Below are 20,926 nucleotides of genomic sequence, written 5' to 3'. Positions count from 1 at the left end.
TTTCTTTAAAAAAACAATTCAACTGAGTAAATTTAAAATCTAATTGATTAAGTAATTCATGAATCATGCAGCATCCCATCTAGCAAGTTGAGGGGAGCTTTGAGGAGGTGTACCAAAAAAAAGATTTTTATCAGAAGCAAGGTGTTATTAATAAAAGAAAAGACAGGATTCTTTCAGAAAGGTCACCTTCCATTTGGGGAAGTGCTGGGGGTCTTATCATGCAGATTACCTTATCTCCCTTTGGCAGGAATAGACACAGATTACCTATTTGGTGCTGACCAGAAAATTCCAGATTGGTTAGCTTAAAGTTCTATCCCTGGAGAGGTTGAAACTGCAATGAAATCTTGGGTTGCTGTCCTAGGAGCAAGTGACTCCACCTTGGGCTTGTAGTTTTCTTTTTAATCATTCTTTCATTCATTCATTCAACTAATGTGTTTTGGACACCCAGGCTTTAGGGACTAAATGCTTTAATCTCTTGGGGTTGACTTTTTAAATAGAAGGGGACAGAAAATACATGTAAACAAATGAATAAGATGATTTGAATTAGTGATACATGCTATGAAGATAATATAGAGGGTAATATGATAGAAAATTACTCTGAGCAAGAGTAGACTGTAGGGAAAGGTACTTGAGATATAATCATCAGTGAAGTCTAGAATAAAGAGGCAGTATCTGAGGAAAGTTATAAGTGGGAGGGTCTGGGCAGAAGTAATAGGAAGTGCAAAGGCCTGAAGGTGGGACCAAACATGAAGAATAAAAGACCTGTATGTTTAGAATATGGCAAAAATTGGAGAATAAGATGAGATCAGTGAAGAGGGCCAACGGAGATTATCTAGGGTCATTCTAAGTCATGGTGAGAATTCTAGATTTTATTTCAAGGTTAATAGATCACTAAAGAGGCTTCCAGAGATAACTTGATCTGATTTACATTTCAAAAAGATAACCAGCTTTTGTGAGAAAGATGTATTATAAGAGAGCATGAATGTATCAAAGTAACAAATGAGGAGGTCAAGGAGCTGTTCCTGGAACCTAGTATGAAAGTATGCTCGGAGCATGATAAGATATGAAGAGATTAAGTCAAGTGCTTGAGGTCAGGATGATTTTGGAGATACAAAAGGCAGGGCATGCTAGTGGTTTGGATGTGGTATATGAAAGAAAAAATAAAAAAGAATCATGACTTCTACATTTTCAGCCTGAGCAATTCGGTGGGTACTGATGCCATTTTCTGAGATGGGAAGACTGCATTTGAGTACTCATATAAATGATTAAAGTGCTTTAGCCTTGAGCAGCCACTGTCTTTTCCTGACAGAAGGACTGACAGAGACACTGCTGGATTTTTCATCCTTCTTAACAGCCTCACCTGCTACCCTGTGGTATTGTATATACCATGGAAAGACAGTCTGCACTCTTGCCAGAATCTCTCCCCACATTTGTTATGCTTCAGTGTTCCAGGACACTTTATTATAAATGAGTAGCTAAAGGCAAAGTGTAATTAGGGACAAAGGTAGTGGGGCATGGAAAATTGGCACCGCTATGAGCTCAGCATCCCTGTACAGGTGCCAGTTCTTTGTAACACTGGCTGTTCAACTACCAAGATGTAACTGCCTCCCACTACTCATCCTAATGGGTGGGGTTCAAGTAGACCAACCAGTAAGACAGTTTCAAGATCTAAAACTGGATAATGCTTATTCCAATCAGGGACCATCTTTCATCAGGCATCAATAAAGGAATGGATGATTAATTGGTTCAGTCTGATTCAAATGTTTCTTCTAAGGACAGTAGTGGAAAGTAGTGTTTTGACTGGGATTTCATTCAACTGATTGACTAATAGGGTCTTTCAGAGCCCTTCATATGTATTTAACATTAAGGCATTTTATCAGATGGAATTTGCTTTCTTAACTGTGGAAAGTTTTTAGATGTCTTTACTGTTTTTCGGTGTTGTTGTTGTTCATAGAGGTACTTTTCCTCCAAGCTGCAGTTCCTGGAATCTCTTCCTAGTTTTCTATTATCCTTTCACATACTGTGTTGCCCTGGGATTGATTATGTTCTCTCTTTTTCTATTGCTCTTCACGACAGTGCATAAAACTTGGAGATATATATTTCATGGACTAACTTCACTGCTGGTTTTACTATATCTTGTTATACCTATTTTCTCTTTTTATCATTTTTCTATTTTGCTTTTATATGTATATCTTTGGGAACTGCTTGAACATAATAGAGTTTATATCAGGCCAAAATTTAAATTCATATGTGCATTCATATAGCTACTGTCAAGAATCCATTTCTCTTTGGACCTCAAAGAAAAGGTGTTGGGGCAGAGGATGTTCCCAGTATGAAATCACAATTCTCAAGCTGGAATATGCTGTAGTGCTCAAGGAAAAAACATGAAGTTTTATGAAAATAAGGCACATTTTCTGGCATGTCAATTTTAATTGATAATTTTGAGGATATTATTTCCTATTAAAATATATGTTAAGATGAAGGATTTTCAAGAATTTTAAAGATTAAATGTGAAAGTTATTAGCATTTGTGAAAAATAAAGACCATTTATCCCCCACATCTTTAATCTACCTCTAATTTACGTTCTTTTATTCACAGTAAAGTAGAAGCTCCATGATCTCAAGGGATACAAATTAACTCTGCCCTTTATGAAACATGGAATTTCTTTGAAAGTCAAAGTGCTGAGAAGAGACAGTTCCCTTGGTCTTTGGAGGGGCTAGAAAGCATTTGCTCAAACTGATATGCAAACACCATGGGTATGACTAGACAATGGTTTTAAAGAACAGTGAGGTCCTGATCCCTTGTTGAACTTTTTATAATGCAGATGAGGTCATCTTAACATTCAGTCATGGCTTATGACCATAAGGTCAACAGAGGCACAAATCAGGAAACAAAGGCAATCTCTAAAATAAGGATTTTAATAATCATTTGCAGAAGTTATTTATTCTCTTATGTAGGTATCCTTTAAGAGAAAGATTGTCTTACTTCGGGATCCTTCCAAAGCCATGTTTTACACAAGCATTTGGATGCTAGTAGTTTATTTCAAAGGAGAGTTTATCTCAAGGAAGATCCTAGGAAACATGTAAGAGAGTTAGAGAGCTCATCAGTGAGGATAGAAAAGACAGGAAAGGGTGTGCCAATGAGCAAGTTACCATTAGGGCCACTGGGACTCAAAACCACTGGGAGACACTCTAAGAGACTGTGTGTTAGTTTGGTCCTTAAAGAAGTAGACCCCATGATAGAATTAGATGTGCAAAAGATTTAGTGGACATGATGCCTAAGAAGGACAAAGGAGAGGGAGCTGGAGGAGACAGAGAGAGCTGTCAACCCACAATGGAGTTCTTACCCCTATAAAGAACAGAGGAGACAAAGGAGAGTTAGGTAGGATGAGTCTCAGACTATGGTACTATAGTGTAGACAATTTCAGCCAGGCAATGGGGAGTCTGAAGTCAAAGTCATCCATCAGAGGAGATACACATCTCTCAGAAAGGAGCCTGGCTTTAGGATCCCTGCTACCGCTAGTCATTGGTTGGGAGCTACTATGTGTGAATTGTGATTTCAGCATGAATGCAGACTTTTCCTTTCCCCCAGCAAATCTCTTACAAGTTTCATCTTATCCTAATGCCTGCTCCTTAAAGGACCTAAGTAAACACAAGTGGCACTGAGAGTTGTCAAAGAAAACAGGCAGTAAAATGGGGATTTGTGATTGGCATACTCATTGTTCACCAGGCAGAAGATGTCATCCTGAGTGATAGGCAAGGCATGGATCCCCCATGGACACCTGGCACGAGGCAACAACTAATAATTTTGCCAGTGATTACATAGGAGAATGTTCTAGTGGAAGAGATTAGTATTGTAGGTGCAATGATTCAGGTATTTCCTGGAGAATATTCTTTGCAAAGACAGCAGAGTTGACTGGTTACTGCTAACCTGTATTGAGAAGGATAATGAGAAACTGAAGGTTGTTGACAAGTAGTTAAAAGGCAAATGTGAGATCCAGAGGGCCTCTTTGGTAGCTCACAAAGAAACACTCGTCTCCTGCAGTAGAAAAGTAGACATAACTGAGTTGCAGAGTAAAGATCTGATAGAGTCACAGAGTTCAAAGAATACCCATATGTTCAATCAAGGCACCTCTGGTAGTTTAAGGACACTGTTGGAAGAACTTGAGAACTGAAACATAGGATAGGGATATCTGGATAAAAGTATCTGTGGATATTAGTTCTGCGGACCCCTGTAAGCCCCAAGAACCTACGGAGGTAGTTTATTCTTCCCTAGCAAGAGTTAGCATTTCCACTGCACTGTAAGTTGCTATCAAAGCCTCTTCCTTGCAAGACAATAAGTGCCCCACTCAGGAGTTGGTCCTGCCTCCTATTCTGGCTGTCAGACAAATATCTAGGATTAAATTTCAGTGTAACCCAACTGGAGACACTTTGGGCCTCATAAGGATGGTCAGAAATTCTATACCCAATAAATGGCTTGAATTAGCTAGTACGTAGCAGCAGGAACAAATGCAGTACCCATAGGATAGAATTTTGAAGGTATTTGATCAAGAGGGCTGTGATATAAGACTGAAAAATAATTCACTGATCTGGGCGCACCTTCTTGGGACATGGGATTTAACATCTGGCAAGGGCATCAGAAAATGGGACAAACTTGCCTCTTCTATGCTTCTTAGAAGTTTAGAAAAAAGTGATGACTAATGCTGAGTGAAGTACAAGTGTCTGATTTGCCCTGATAGAGGGCAGAGATGGGAATAAAGAAAAGTGAGAATCCTGGCCTGGATATGTTTTGTAAGCTAGAAAACTCACCAAAGAATTATGCTTCACAGGAGGACCTAGAAAACACATGTTTTCAGCAAGGCCATAAGGAATGCACAGGTGAGAGGGTCATCAGTCACTGGTACTGGTTATCCTTTGCAGGTAAGAGCTGATGGTTGGAGAAGCAATCACAGAAGGTTTTTTTGTTTGTTTTAAATTTTTGTTTATTTTTGAGAGATAGAGACAGAGCATGAGCAGGGGTGGCCCAGAGAAAGAGAGAGACACAGAATCTGAAGCAGGCTCCAGGCTGTCAGCACAGAGCCCAATGTGGGACTCAAACCCATAAACTGTAAGATTATGACCTGAGCCAAAGTCAGATGCTCAACCAACTGAGTCATCCAGGTGACCCCAGACTTTTAGGAGCCATGGAAATGATGTGGTCCCAAGATAATAAGGACCAGGTGGTAGTGCTTAATGACCAGAAGCCAGGAGGCCATGAATATAATGACAAGCCAGGGGGTTTGATATACAAGGAGTTGTTGAGATGGTTAAAGATGCTTGGCATCCCTAGGGGCAAAATAGATGGGCAGCCAACAAAGATTCTGGTAAAACATCTTCAACCAAAAACATAGGAAGGAAGGAAGGAAAGAAGGAAGGAAGAAGACTAAAGTTGCTCATCCCAATCAAAATTTATAATCCCAATGCTGAGCCAATTTTCATATCAGAAGCTCATTAATTGAAGAAGAGGCTGAGTCCCCAGTAAGCAATACCCTGTTATACTATCACAAATATAAATTATGATGATTCTCTGAGTCTTCTCCCAAAGGGACTCATGCTTATTTAGTCAAGTGACTGTACACTGGGAAAATGGAAATATTCAGACATTTTGGAAACCACTAGACACAGAATCTGAATTGACATTGGTAGCTGGAGTCACAACATACATCATGATGCCTCTGGTAGGAAGGCGGCTTATGAGAGCCAGGTAACATGGAGGCCTGGCTAAAACTTTCCTTCCATTAGACTCAATGGATTCAGGAACCCACCCAGTAGTCATTTTTCCAGTCCTAGAGTGTGTAATTGAAAGTTATATAATCAATGGGTCTTTGACTTATAGGGTAAGAGCCATTACAATGAAGAAGAATAATTAGATACCTCTGAAACTGGCCAAGACAGTAAATCAGAAGTAATAATACACCCCTGAAAACATGGTAGATGTTTATGCCACCGTTAAAGACCTACAGGATGCAGGAGTGGTGCATATCTCTATTTAATATGCCTGTCTGGCTCCTAAAAAACCCAGATGGGCCCTGGAGAATGAATGACCTCATTGGCATAACCAGCTCACTGAAGGTACAACCAAGTAATAGCTTCAAATGCAGCTGCTATGCTAGGCATGTGTTATTAGCTAAAGTAGATTTAATAAGCCTTCAAACCCATGGTATGAAAGATTGATTTGGCAGATGTGTTATTTTCCATTCCAATTAGAAAAAAAGGATTAGAAAGACTTTGCATTCATGAAGGACAGACAGCAATATTCAAAAGGTCTATTAGATCATCTGGCTGAAGTGGCAGGATTTTGCCTTAAGGCTATGTTAACTCTGTCATCCTCTGTCATGATACATTCATAAGAGATCTGTAGGAGCAAAATATCCATCCTGTAGATTATCACTGGTCTAATATATTGATGAGCTCATATTGTTCAGATAGGATGAGTAAATGCCTAATTTGCTTATAAGACACATAAACTCCAGAGGATAGGAGATAAACCTTATGAAGATTCAGGCAAACTTCAGTAACGTTTTAGGGGTCTAGGGGTAAGGGGAGTCACCTCCGAAGTAAAGGTGAATCAATGCTTCTGTTCTCTATCACAAAGAAGGTAGCACAGCACTCTTAGATCTCTTTGGAATCTGAAGGCATCACATTTCACACCTGGAATATTGCTCTAGCCCACTTACTGAGGCTACCAGTTTTGAGTGGGGCTTGGGGTAAGAAGAGGCTCTGCAGCTGGCCCCAACTGCAGTGCATGTGGTCCTGCCACTCCAGCCATATGATCACGTAGACCTAGTGGTGGTAGAGATGTCTGTGTTGGGAAAAGGCCTAGTATGAGCTTATGGCAGCCTCAAGGCAAGAATCACAACACAGCCCACTGGAATTCTGGAGCAAGGCCATGCCATCTGCAGTTGAGAATTATAGGCCCCTTGAGAAATAGGATCTGTAATATTGCTCTGGTAAACACAAAATACATGACTATGAGGTGCCAAGTGATCATGCCACTGGAACTGTCTATTATGAGTTGAATTTGGATGGACCTACCAAGTGGTAAAGTGATATAGGAAGAGATATAGTTCATTAGAATATGGAAGTGGTACATATAGAATTAAGCCTGAGCAGTATCAGTGGACAAGAGTGGCTACATTAGTGCAGACTCCCATGTCACCCATCTCAATTGCATTAACTCTCACCTATGTCCATATTGCAGCAGGGGTATCCCATATAACCTTCTGAGGAGGAAAAATCCCAAATCTAGTATATGGAAGGGTAAGCTTGGCATATGAATGCAAGCCAAAGATGGATGGCAGCTGCATCATAGCTCCATTCAGCGGTGGCCTTGAAGGCTCCTGAATGGAGCTGAGAGGAATACATCTGGTCTTCCACTTTGTGTGAAAGGAGCTGTGGCCCAAGGTAAGAACATGCACAGATTTTTAGGCAGTAATCAATGACTTCTCCATTTGATCAGGGACCTGGAATGAAAAGAACTGGAAGATTGAAGATAAGGAAGGACATCTAGGTAGATGCAGTGGGCAAGCAGCAGCATGAAGATTTTGTTTTACATGTTGACATCTCCCAGAAAGCATCCACCATGAGAGATGTGCTGAACGATCAGGTTGACAAAATGACTCAGCTATTTGACATTAACCAGCCTTCACTATCAGTCACTCCAGAATTGGCACTTTGTACACACGAATGGAGTGCTCAGTCATGCAGACAAAGCTACAGATGAAGCCAACAATGTGGATACTCACTGAGGTGACTAGCTTGTAGTACCCCTGAATGAGCAACCTGCCAACAACTGTAAACAGCAGTGAGCCCCTGATATGGCCATATTGCTTGAGGAGACCACCTTAGTGTCAAGATGATCCCATGGGGCCTTTTAATTCTGAAGGGATCAGTGGTTCTTCCTCATATGGATACATCCATTTTCTAAGTATGGATTTCCCTTTCTGACCCAGAGTCTCAGCTAGCACTGCTAACCAGGGCTTATAGAATACTTGATCCACAGGCATGGACACTCATGGAGCACAGAACCCATCCAAGGGTCTCTGTCACAACAAAGGATATGCAAGGGTGGAGATTGGGGGCTGTATTTTCATGGTCACCGCAAGACCATAACTCAGAATTGTCCCATGAAGGGAGAAAAAGCTGCAGTATTTTACACCAACTCTAGTCCCTAACTGCCTCAGGTTGTTGCTGGGGTGCCAGCTCCAGTCCTGCTTTCAGACTGAGCAAGCTGCCATGCTCAAGCAAAGACACACAAAAGATGTCTAGATGCCTGGAGGCTGTTTGCCTGTGACTTCCAGGTTTAAAAGGTATGAGCAGTGCGTCAGAAGTTTTTTCTACATATTCAAAAAATCTTGGAGTAATTTATGTTCCAGGGTGGCAAACTAAAAACCCCAACTTAGATGTGCAGGGAAAACAGAACTTTATTTTACCTGTAATTAATTTGGCTTTTTTTCTGAGCCCCCACTCATTGATGACTGGGAAAAATAATTAGCTAAGTGTATAATCTGGTTTAAGTCTAGTCTAATTCAATAATTTAAAGCAGTACCTTTTGGTGGTATTCAGTCTTTCTACAACAAAAATAGCCTCTACCTCACGTGCTTAAGCATCCATGCAGTGGTGGGGAAAAGTTGACATCTCCTGCTCCAGGGCCTCTTCTCTGGCCTCCAAAGTGATGTCTCTTATCCACCTTGGCATTCCCTATTTTACTGGCATTTGGAGCTGGAGCCTGAGGCCGGATTAACTTCTAGTCTGATGTCTCTCTCCCAAAGGTTATACTCAAACATTACCTTGGCCTCTCCATGGCTCCTGCAGGGATTTATCTGAGGATTTGTTGTGACCATCATTTACTCTCCTACTACAGCAATCCCTAAAAATCAAAGCTCTTAGCTACTATCTGGCCAAAGCTCCTCCAGAGACAGCCATAGATGGTCAAGAAACCTCAGGGCCTCTCTCTGCCTCACCATCCTGCACTACCCACTTGATTTTGAAAGGGCTATAACCCAGGCTTGTGAAAAATAGCACTGCCCTCAGTATTACCCTAACTTATCTATAACACTCCCTCTCCTTCACCATCCTCCATCCACAAGATGTATATGGATGCCACTAGTCTTCTACTGTCTTTCTTTCTATCATCCCTCCAGAAGGAATTTTCTCCAATGTTATATATTTCCCTCTTCCTGCTTTCATCTGTCTGGCTAAGACTTTGGTGTCAATCAGGTCAGGAAAACTCTATGCACTGATGCCTCCAGGATTGAGCTCTGATGGCTTAGTTCAAGCTAAAGGAATTTGGAAGTCATCTCTCAACAGCTTGCTTCCAAGTTTTGCTAGTTTTGCTGGTCAGTCCTATTTTTGAATGTCAGGAAATGAGTATTAACTCAATGTTTACCTTTTGTATTCCAATCTAGCAAATCCTAACCTCCCAAGTAGATGGATACTAAACCAAAGCAAAAGAGAAAATAACATTTTTATTATAAAACTTTTTTCTCTTATATAATTAGTTAAGGACAATGGCCATAATCTATGGACCTCAATTTTTCTTATTAAAAAAAAAAAAAAGGAAAACATGTCATTATTCAATGAGGTTGGAGAGTCTCAGAATTTTCCCAAAGGTCTCTGATAAGAGACTTTGCCTTCAAAGGAAGTTAGGGCGTGGGGCTGGCTGCTTGGCTAGGGTCCCAGAATCCCAAAAGTTACATATTCTGTTACCTCTTCAGGTGAGAGATAAGGAGAAAAAGAAAATGACACACTGAAGGCCCAAACCTATGGTGTCTTTCACCAGGATCAAACACCCTAAAGGATACATCTTTGTCTCCCATGTTGACTGCCATCATAATTCCTGGCTGTGTGTTGCCCCTCTTCTAATCATCCTATTGGATCACATACAGAAAGCTTTATTTCTTGTGGAGCAGATCCAGATATTGTATAGCCTAAAGATTATACAATTTGAGGGGTCCTCTTTAAGAAAAAAAAAGAATAAAAATTTTAAGTACAAAATTAGGTACAGTTTACGAATATCTACTTAGAATAAGATAAAACCTACAACAATTTGCAATTTAAAAAAACTGACAAATATCATGAGCATCAAACATAAAAAAGCATACACATTTTATATTTATATTCTGAACACACCTTCCATCATACTTTTTTACATTTTTGGCTACATCCTCTCTAACTGCCTCTCACTGAGACAATAGTTGTGTAATATTCTTTTCTACAGAAAGAATAGAAAAATAATCCAGCCTCTCCTGTAGCAAAGTTTGCTTAGGATGGTTTAGGAGGGGAGGAATATTCAGTTGGGAGAACCCAAGGTCATATTTCTATAAAACATGATGGGAGTATGTGGAGAGAAAAGATACAAGAAAGAGATTGTAAATCATATAAATTTATCCCACCAAATGCAAACTAAAGGTGTTCCCAGCTCTGATATGCTAGATCCCTGAAATGCCACAGTCATCCCAATACCACTCAACTGAAGGAGACACGTGATGGAGGGGAAGTCATAGTGGAAAGGGACAGGATTCTTAATCTGTGGAAGCTATAATGTCTTACTTTATAAAATTTTACAAAGTCAAATGGCCACAGAACACATTTCTAGGACTTCTCCACACCCATCCCCACCCTCCTTGAAAGAAGCCAGTGCAATTTAGGTGCCCTGACCTTGATCTTCCTCATCTTCCTGTTAACCCACTGTCCTTTGGAAATATGTTTGATGTAGCCAATCTGTTAGGTTTCCTGATTCTTAATTCAGGACCCACTCTGAGTGTTAGTTTTTTGGGACATCTTTTATGATTCTCAAAGCCTGCATGGGTTTCCTCCCATAGGGGCTATGAACAACATTCTTTCCATTATAACAATATACTGAAACTGCCTGTTCAATTTTATGTCTTAACCTGCATGTCTCAGTCTCTCAGGGACCATGATCATTCCCTCCACATTCCCCCAGGAATCAAAAATCTTTGAGGACAGGAGCCATATTTTATTTATCATTGTATTCCCATCATATAGCACACAGTCCAGCATACAAGAGATGATTAAAAAAGATCTGATGAATCAATAAACAAATGGAACAATGGCAGGAGGGACAAGGCATATATTTCAGTGATTACCTAAGGAAGAACTCATTTCTTGACAGAGACCACCCAATAGGGAAAAAAAATCCTCCTGGAAAACAAAAAGCCCTTCTTTCTCTGTGATAATTCCTTATTTCCTTTTTCCACCTCTCCTTCTCTAACTGTCAGGGATCAAAGTATTCCTGTAAAGCTGTCAGTATATAAAATTCATGGCTTTTCTAATGAAGAATCTTTCAAATCTTTAGAAATTTTAACCATGCAGTCTCTTCCTGTCCACCACTATGAATTGTAGGACAAACATTGTGATATTGGGGATGAAAGATTTGGATTCTATTCTGACATAATCTCCTTTATAAACTGTTATTACTGCCTTTTAGTTTTTAATTCTTGGAAGATCACCTCCACCTGTGATCATGTTAGCATAATTTTGAAGACTGTAATTGTAATTAGGGAGATAGGACAGCACAATAATGGTGTATATCTCTGGAATCAGAGATTTAGATGAAAAAGAAACACGGCTTCATTGTTTATTATCTGGCAGCAGGAGCTGAGACGCTCTGGAGAAGACCAAACTCAGCTCTTCTCACTAATGATACTTCCCATTACCTCTCCTACCATGCAAAGCTTATTATCTTCTATGCTGACAATGCTCTGTGGATTTTACATCCACAACTGTCTCTGGACTGGCTTCAAAACAGTCCTTTTGTTCTCTTTTAAATTATGTTTTTTAGTTTTAATTTCAGTGTGGTTAACATACAGGGTTACATTAGTTTCAGGTATACAGTACAGTGGTTCCGCACGCCCAGACGGTACCCTGCTCATCACAACAAGTGCATCCGTTAATCCCCATCACCTACTTCACCCATCCTCCCACCCACTTCCTGTCTGGTACCAACGGTTTGTTCTACATGGTGGAGAGTCTCTTTCTTGGTTTGCCTCTGTCTCTCTCTCTTTCTTTTCCTTTGATTATTTGTTTTGTTTCTTAAATTTTACATACTAGTGAAATCATATGGTATATGTCTTTCTCTGACTTATATCACTTAGCATTATTCTCTCTAGTTCCATCCATGTTGTTCCAAATTGTAAGATTTCATTTTTGTGGCTAAATAATATTCCATTGTATATATATACCACATCTTCTTTCTCCATTCATCTACTAATGAGAACTGGGCTGCTTCCATATCTTGGCTATTGTAAATAATGCTGCTATAAACATAGGAGTGTATGTATCCTTTTGAATTAGCGTTCTTGTATTTTTTGGGTAAATACCCAGGAGTGTTATTACTGGATCATAGGGTAGTTCTATTTTTTACTTTTTGAGGAACCTCCATACTGTCTTCACAGAGGCTGCACCAATTTGTATTCTTCTCAACAATGCATGAGGGTTCCTTTTTCTCCACATCCTCTCTAACACTTGTTATTTCTCGTGTTTTTTATTTTAACCATTCTGACAGGTGTGAGATATCTCATTGTAGTTTTAATTTGAATTTCTTTGATGATGAGTGATGTTGAGCATCTTTCATGTATCTGTTGGCTATTTGGATGTCTTCTTTGGGTACATGTCTATTCATGTCCTCTCCCCATTTTTAATTGTTTTTTTGTGTTGAGTTGTATAAGGTCTTTATATATTTTGGATATTAACCCTTTATCAGATACATCATTTGCAAATATTTTCTCCCATTCCTTAGATTGTCTTTTAGTTTTGTTGATTGTTTCCTTTGCTGTGCAGAAGATTTTTATTTTTGCTTTTGTTTCCCTTACCTCAAGAGACATAGCAGAAAAAATTATTTATAATCAATGTCAGAGAAATTATTTCCCATGCTTTCTTTAGGATTTTTATAGTTTCATGTTTCACATTTAGGTCTTTAATCCATTTTGAATTTATTTTTCTGTATAGCATACAGAAATGGTTTAGTTTCTTTTTTTTTTTTTTTTTGCATGTAGCTATCCAGTTTTCCCAGTGATATTTGTTGAATATCCAATTGGATGTTGTTTTCTGCTTTGTCAAAGATTAGTCAACTATATACCTGTGGGTTTCTTTCTGGACTTCCTATTCTGCTCCACTGATTTATGTGTCTATTTTTGTGCCAAATACTATACTGTTTTACTACAGCTTTGTAAAATTACTTGAAGTCTAGGATTGTGATGCCTCTAGTTTTGTTTTTCTTTTTCAAGACTGCTTTGGCTATTTGGAATCTTCTGTGATTTCATACAAATTTTAGGATTGTTTGTTCTAGTTCTGTGAAAAATGTGGTTAGTATTTTGACAGGGATTACCTTGATTCTGTAGATTGCTTTATGTAGTATAAACATTTTTAACAGTATTTGGTCTTTCAATCCATGAGCATGGAATTTTTTTTTCCATTCCTTTGTGTCATCTTTAATTTCTTTCATTGGTGTTTTATAGTTTTCAGAGTACAGGCCTTACACCTCTTTGATTAAGTTTCTTCCTAGGAATTTTATTATTTTGGTGCAATTGTAAATGGAATTATTTCCTTAATTTCTCTTTCTCCTGCTTCATTATTAGTGTATAGGAATGCAACAGATTTCTATACATTGATTTTGTATCCCTCAAATTTATTGAATTTATTTATCAGTTTTAGTAGTTTTTTGGTGGAGTCATTGAGATTTTCTGTATAATCATGTTGTCTGCAAATAGGGAAAGTTTTACTGCTTCCTTACCAATTGAGATGCCTTTTGTTTCTTTTTCTTGTCTGACTACTGTGGCTATTACTTCTAATACCATGTTGCATACAAGTGATGAGACTGGCCATCCTTATCTTGTTCCTGAAATTAGGGGAAAAGCTCTGTTTTTTTCCCATTGAATATGATGTTAGCTATGGGTTTTTCATTTAAAAACTTTGTTATTCTAAGGTATGTTCCTTCTAAATCTACTTTTTTGAGAATTTTTATCATTAATGAATGCTGTACTTTGTCAAATGCTTTCTTTGCATCTATTGAAATGATTGATGTGATTTATCACATTGATTGATTTCAGAATACTGAAACACCCTTGGATACTGGGAATAAATATCACCTGATGGTGGTAAATGATTCTTTTAACGGATTGCTCTATTAAGTTTGATAGTATTTTGTTGAGGAGTTTTTAAATGTTTATTTATTTTTGAGAGAGAGAGAGAGTCCAAGAGAGGGAGACACAGAATTCAAAGCAGGCTTCAGTCTCTGCACTGTCAGCACAGAGCCTGATGCAGGGCTTGAACTCACAAACTGCAAGATCATGACCTGAGCTGAAGTCAGACACTTAACCTACTGAACCAACCACAGGTGCTCCTTGTTGAGGATCTTTACACCTATGTTCATCAGAGATCTTGACTTCTGATTTTCTTTGATTCTGATTTTGTGTTGTCTTTATCAGTTTTGGTATCAAGTTAATGGTGGCTTCATAAAATGAATTTGGAAGTTATCCTTCCTCTTCTATTCTTGGAAAAGTTTGAGAAGAAAAGCTATTAACTCTTATTAAATGATTGGTAGAATTTGCCTACTAAGCTGTTTGGTCCTGGACTTCTATTTGTTGGAAGTTTTTTGATTATTGATTCAATTTCCTTGTTGGTGATCAGTCTGTTCAAATTTTCTTTTTCTTCCTGATTGAGTTTTAGGAGGTTACATGCTTCTAAACAGTTATATACTAGGTCATTCAATTCTTTGGCATGTAATTTTTCATATTGTTTTCTTAAAATCATTTGTATTTCTGTGATGTCAGTTGCTATTTCTCCTCTTTTACTTGTTATTTTGTTTATTTGAGTTCTCTTTCTTCTTTTCTTTTCTTTCTCTCTTTCTTTCTTTTTATGTAAGTCTGACTAGAGGTTTCTCAATTATGTTGATCTTTTTAAAGAACCTGATTTCATTTTTATTAATCTGTTCTATAGTTTTTTTTTCATTTCTGTGTCATTTACTTCTTCTCTAATATTTACTATTTCCTTCCTTCTACTTGTCTTTGGTTTTGTTTTTTCTTTTTCTTTTCTCCTTTAGGAGTAAGGTTAGGTTGTTTATTTCATATTTTTCTTGCTTCTTGATGTAGAACTGTATTGTTATAAACTTCCCTCTTAGAACTCTTTTGCTGCATCCCAAAGTTTTGGACCATTGTGCATTTTTTTGTGCTTGTTCCCAGGTACTTTTTGGTTTCTTGGTTGATCCTTTCATTGTTTAGTGACATTATTTATTCTCCATGTATTTGTGGTCTTTTCACACTTTTTCTTGTGGTTGATTTCTAATTTCATAGCATTGTGGCCAGAAAAAAATGCATGGTATGACTCTGATCTCTGAGTTTGTTGAGACTTGTTTTGTGGCCTAACATGTGATCTATTCTGAAGAATGTTCCATATGCACTTGAAAACAATGTCTATTCTGGTGTTTTAGGATGCTGTTCTGAATATATCTGTTAGATCCATCTGGTCCAGTGTGTCACTTAAAGCCATTGTTTTCTTGTGATTTTCTCTTCGAGTGACCTGTCCACTGATGTAAGTGGGGTGTAAAGTCCCCAACTATTATTGTATTATTATTGATTATTTCCTCTATGTTCATTATTAAGTGCTTTGTGTATTTGGGTGCTTTCGTGTTGGGTGTATAAATATTTACAATTATTATACCTTCTTGTTGTATTGTCCCCTTTATTATTATCATTATATACCATCCTCTGTCTCTTGTTACAGTCTTTGTTTTAAAGTCTGTTTTTTCCAAAACAAACAAACAAGCAAACAAATAAATAAACAAAGTCTGTTTTGTCCAATGTAAATATTGCATCCTTGTTTTCTTTTGACATCCATTTGGATGATAAATCTTTCTCTATCCGCTCACTTTTAATCTGTAGGTGTCGTTACATCTGAAATGAGTCTCTTGTAGGCAGTATATAATTGTATCTTGGTTTTTGAATTTATTTCATCACCTTATGGCTTTTAATTGTACAAAATTATTACTGACAAATAAGTATTTATTGTCATTTTGTTATTTGTGATTATTTTTGTAGTTTTTCTCTGATCCTTTCTTTCTCTCTTTTATGGTTTGCTGGATTTCTTTAGTGATATACTTGAATATCTTTCTCTTTATTCTTTGAATATCTATTGCTGATTTTTATTTGTAGTTGCCAGACAGTTTGTATACAACATTTTCTGTATAGAGCCATCTGATTAAATTGATGGTCACTTAAGTTTGAACCTATTCTTTACTTGCCCACCAGCATTTTAGCTATAAGGTGTCATATTTCACATGCTTTTATTTTGTGAATCCCTTGACTAATTTTTACAAATATACTTATTTGTGCTGCTCTTGTGTTTCCTGCTTTTATTATTCTTACTCATGGTCTTTCTTTTCCACCCACAGAGTCCCCTTTAACATTTCTCGTAGAGCTGGTTTAGTGGTCATGAACTCTTTTAGTTTTTGTTTGAGAAATTCTTTACCTCTCCTACTATTCTTTCTTTCTTTATTTATTTTGAGAGTGAGAGCATGAGCAAGACAGGGGCAGAGAGAGGAAAGAGGAAATCCCAAATAGGCTCCACTCCATTAGTGCAAAGCCTGATGTGAAGCTCCATCCCACGAACTATGAGGTCATGATCTGAGCTCAGATCGACAGCCAGATGCTTAACCAACGGAGACACCCAGGTGTCCCTTTCTCCCTCTACTCTGAATGATAGTCTTGCTGGATAGAACACTCTTGGCTGCATTTTTTTTCCTTTCAGCACTTTCAATATATCCCACCACTCCCTTCTGGCCTGCAAGGTTTCTGCTGAAAAATCTACTGAGCTCCTTATGGGTTTTTTTTTTTCTTGTATGTAACTGTCTTCATTTCTCTTGGCATTTTAAAAATTTTTTCCTTATCACTACTTTTGCCATTTTAATTACCATGTGTCTTGGTGTAGACCTCTTTGGGTTGATTTTGTTGGGGAATCTCTGTGCCTCCTGCATCTGGATAAGTGCTTCTTTCCCCAGATTAGGGAAGTTTTCAGCCATTATGTCTTCAAATAAATTTTCTGCTCTCATTTCTCTCTCTTCCTCTTCTGTGATCTCTATGATGGGAATGTTATTATGCTTGATGGAGTTGCTTAGTTCCCTAAGTCTATTCTCATTTTGCATATATTTTTTCCCTCTCACCTGCTCAGCTTATTACTTTTCATTTATCTGTCTTACCAGTTGTTGACTTGTTCCTCTGCTTTCTCTAGACTGTGGAAACTGGGGCCAAACCTGGACAGACCACTTCACAAAGCATGCATGAGCAGGATGTGAAGTTTTTGTTTTTGCTTTTGCTTTTTGTTTTTAGGAGGTGCAGTTTTAACAAAGTGTGGGATTCTTCCCAGGGAGGTGACCAACCCCTGCCACCAGGTGAGGCCCTGCAAAATGCAAAGGTCAGGAAATGCAATGTTGGTGAGATTTAAACATGTCTTCTGAGGGAGGGGACTCACAGCACCATTACTGAGGCACGTGTGACTGGAAATGGCAGATCTACTAAAGTGTGGATAAGTGGGCCTTGGTGTAAGTAAGTTAGGTGGTGAGTGTTGGTGCCATGCTTTGGTGCCATGCTTAGGTGCCTGTGTGTTTATGCTGAAGCTGAAGGTTAGGGAGAGGGAAAAGGCACCTGCCAGTTTTTTTTTTGTTGTTGTTGTTGTTGTTCTTGGAGGGGTCTTAGGCTGGGACAGCTCTGAGATAAGCAAATAACTGTCCCTTCCCTGTGCCTAAGATGTTTTACTCACTGCTGCTTCTAGGCTGGATCTCCATGGTCTGTTTGTCATGCTATTTCTTTAAGGGTAGGGACTCAGTTTTCTATCACTCTCCAGGCTCTCCTAGATGCAAGCCTGCTAATTTTTTAAGTTCTAAGTTTTAAGTCCCATTAGTTAAAAGAACCCATGAAATTCAGCCCCCCTCCCTTCCAAAGCCAAATGTTATGGGGATTTGTCTTTCTTATGGGCACTCCCCAGTGTAAGCATCTGTTTGTCACCTTTCTTCACACCCCCAGCTCCCTCCACACCACAGATGGCCACAGCTCTTTTAGCTTACTCCAAATCTCCACCCTTCTTACCTTCTTTGACATGGCCTCTTCTCTACCTTTAGATGTGAAGTTCATTCTGCCTGTCTTTGGGTCATTTTCTGGGATATTTACATTGATGTATCTAGTGGTATCCATGGGACAAAGTGAGCCTAAGGTCCTCCTACACTACCATCATCCCAGTCTCTCCTTTTGTTCTTGTATATTTCCATGATTAACAACAGTTTATGCGAGAATGTCCATGATCAACCTTGACTTTTAATGATAAGTATTGAAGGTTTGTAAAGAAAGCACAAAGGGGGAGAATTTAGGATGTAATGGAAATATCTAGAGTCAGAGGACCTGAAATGGATCTTGATTGTTTCACCTCAGGCAAATTTCTGAGCCTTAATTTTCTCATCTGTAAAAATTTGATAATAAAAATAACTGCCTAATTAGGTTGTGAAAATTGTGAGATAATAAAGGCAAAGGGTGATTTACAAAATGTAAACTGTAAAAAAGTTAGCTTTGATTTATGATGTAATATTTCATACTGTGTATTACATGCCCAGAAAAGCTATGTAAAGATTTACTGGAAAGTTTTCACTATTTAGATGTAATCACTTTGTGAAATAAAAGGGTGAGTCTGATGAGTCCTGACCTGATGAAGGCCTAGTATACCCAGAGCCTTAAGGAAGAAAGCCTTTGAGTGATAAAGATGATCTGAGTTAGTATAAAAAACCCACCAGACTCCCTTAAGAGAGTCTACTTTAAAGTAGAATGGGCACACATTTTTAGAAGAGAATGTAAGGGAAAATTTTTGAAGGGAAAAAAGGTCTCAAAAATTATTAAGAATCTATGCAAAGTGGATAGATTAAATAAAAGACTTACATGTTTCTTGTTGACCATCAACATGGTATTTGCTGTTGATATAGTAATATAATAAATTTAATGTGGTTTATTTGTCTAAAAGGAACAACTTATCTTTTGTTTGGAACAGAGAAGCAAGTTGAATCCTGATCTGTGTTATTGCAATGTCTGGTTGATTTGTACTTGAGGTTTCCGGAGCAAAAACTTTGTTACTAAATACCTGGCGCAATCCCACTGCAAAGTTTAGGTATCAAAAGGTGGTGTAAAATCTCCTGGTTGGTATTTCAGAAGGTAAGTTCAGAATTACCTTTGCTCTTAAGAAATATAATTCAGTTCAAGAAACATTGTATTAAGACTTAGTATACTAGCAAATCAAATTCAACAGCATATAAAAGAATTATTCACTATGATCAAGTGGGATTAATACCTTGGCTGCAGGGCTGATTCAATATTCAAAAATCAATCAATATGATACATCACATTAATCAAAGAAAGGATAAGAACTATATGATCCTTTCAGTAGATGCAGAAAAAGCATTTGACAAAATATGACATCTTTTCTTGACAAAAATTATCAATAAACTTGGGATAGAAAGAACATACCTAAACATCATAAAAGCCATATATTAAAAGCCTACAACTAACATCATCCTCAATGGGGAAATACTGAGAGCTTTCTCCCTGAGATCAGGAACACAACAGGAATGTCCACTCTCACCACTGTTGTTTAACGTAGTGTTAGAAGTCTTAGCCTCAGCAATCAGACAACAAAATGAAATAAAATGCATCAAAATTGGCATAGAAGATGTCAAACTTTCACTTTTCACAGATGACATGATATTCTACATGGAAAACCCAAAAGACTCTACTAAAAAGCTGCTAGAACTGATTCATGAATTTATCAAAGTCTCAGGATACAAAATTAATGTACAGAAATCGGTTGCATTTCTATACACCAATAATGAAACAACAAAAAGAGAAATCAAGAAATTGATCCCATTTGCAATTGTACTAAGAACTATAAAATACCTAGGAATAAACCTAATCAAAGATGTAAAAGATCTATACACTGAAAATGATAGAAAACGTATGAAGGAAGTTGAAGAAGACACACAAAAAAAGGAAAGACATTCCATGCTCGGAATAAGAAACATTGTTAAAATGTCAATACTACCCAAAGCGATCTACACATTCAATGCAATCCCAATCAAAATTGTATCAGCATTCTTCTCAAAGCTAGAACAAACAATCCTAAAATTTGTATGAAACCACAAAAGACCCCAAATAGCCAAAATAATGTTGGAAAACAAAACCAAAGTGGGAGGCATCATAATCCCAGACTTTAGCCTCTACTACAAAGCTGTAATCATCAAGACAGTATGGTATTTGCACAAAAACAGACATATAGACCAATGGAATAGAATAGAGAACCCATAATTGGACCCACAAATGTATGGCCAACTAATCTTTGACAAAGCAGGAAAGAATATCCAATGAAAAAAAAGACAGTGTCTCTAGCAAATGGTGCTGGGAGAACTGGAGAGCAACATGCAAAAGAATGAAACTAGACTACTTTCTTACACCATACACACACACACACACACACACACACACACACACACACACACACCCCAAAATGGATAAAGGACCTTAATGTGAGACAGGAAACCATCAAAACCCTAGAGGAGAAAACAGGCAACAACCTCTTTGATCTCAGCTGCAACAATTTCTTGCTCGACATGTCTCCAGAGGCAGAGGAATTAAAAGCAAACATGAGCTCTTGAGACCTCATAAAGATAAAAAGCTTCTGCACTGCAAAGGAAATAATTAACAAAACTAAAAGCAACCGATGGAATGGGAAAAGATATTTGCAACTAACATATTGGATAAAGGGTTAGTATCAAAAATATATAAGAAAATCTTACCAAACCCAACACCTGAAAAACAGATAATCCAGTGGAGAGATGAGCAGAA

At 38.0% G+C, this 20,926-nt stretch overlaps 1 long non-coding RNA gene across 1 annotated transcript; it reads left to right on the top strand.

The window, feature by feature from the left end:
* The first annotated feature begins 11,985 nt into the window (after window positions 1-11,985).
* LOC115306946 lies at window positions 11,986-19,181 on the top strand. Its single transcript, XR_003915502.1, has 3 exons — window positions 11,986-12,007; window positions 17,381-17,442; window positions 19,083-19,181. It is a non-coding gene; the product is annotated as an uncharacterized LOC115306946 (long non-coding RNA).
* The last annotated feature ends 1,745 nt before the right edge of the window (window positions 19,182-20,926 follow it).

The sequence above is a fragment of the Suricata suricatta genome, chromosome 11 (genome assembly GCF_006229205.1).
Source record: "Suricata suricatta isolate VVHF042 chromosome 11, meerkat_22Aug2017_6uvM2_HiC, whole genome shotgun sequence".
In the NCBI taxonomy this organism is placed as follows: Eukaryota; Metazoa; Chordata; class Mammalia; order Carnivora; family Herpestidae; genus Suricata; species Suricata suricatta.
This window is presented reverse-complemented; position numbering and strand designations above follow the sequence as displayed.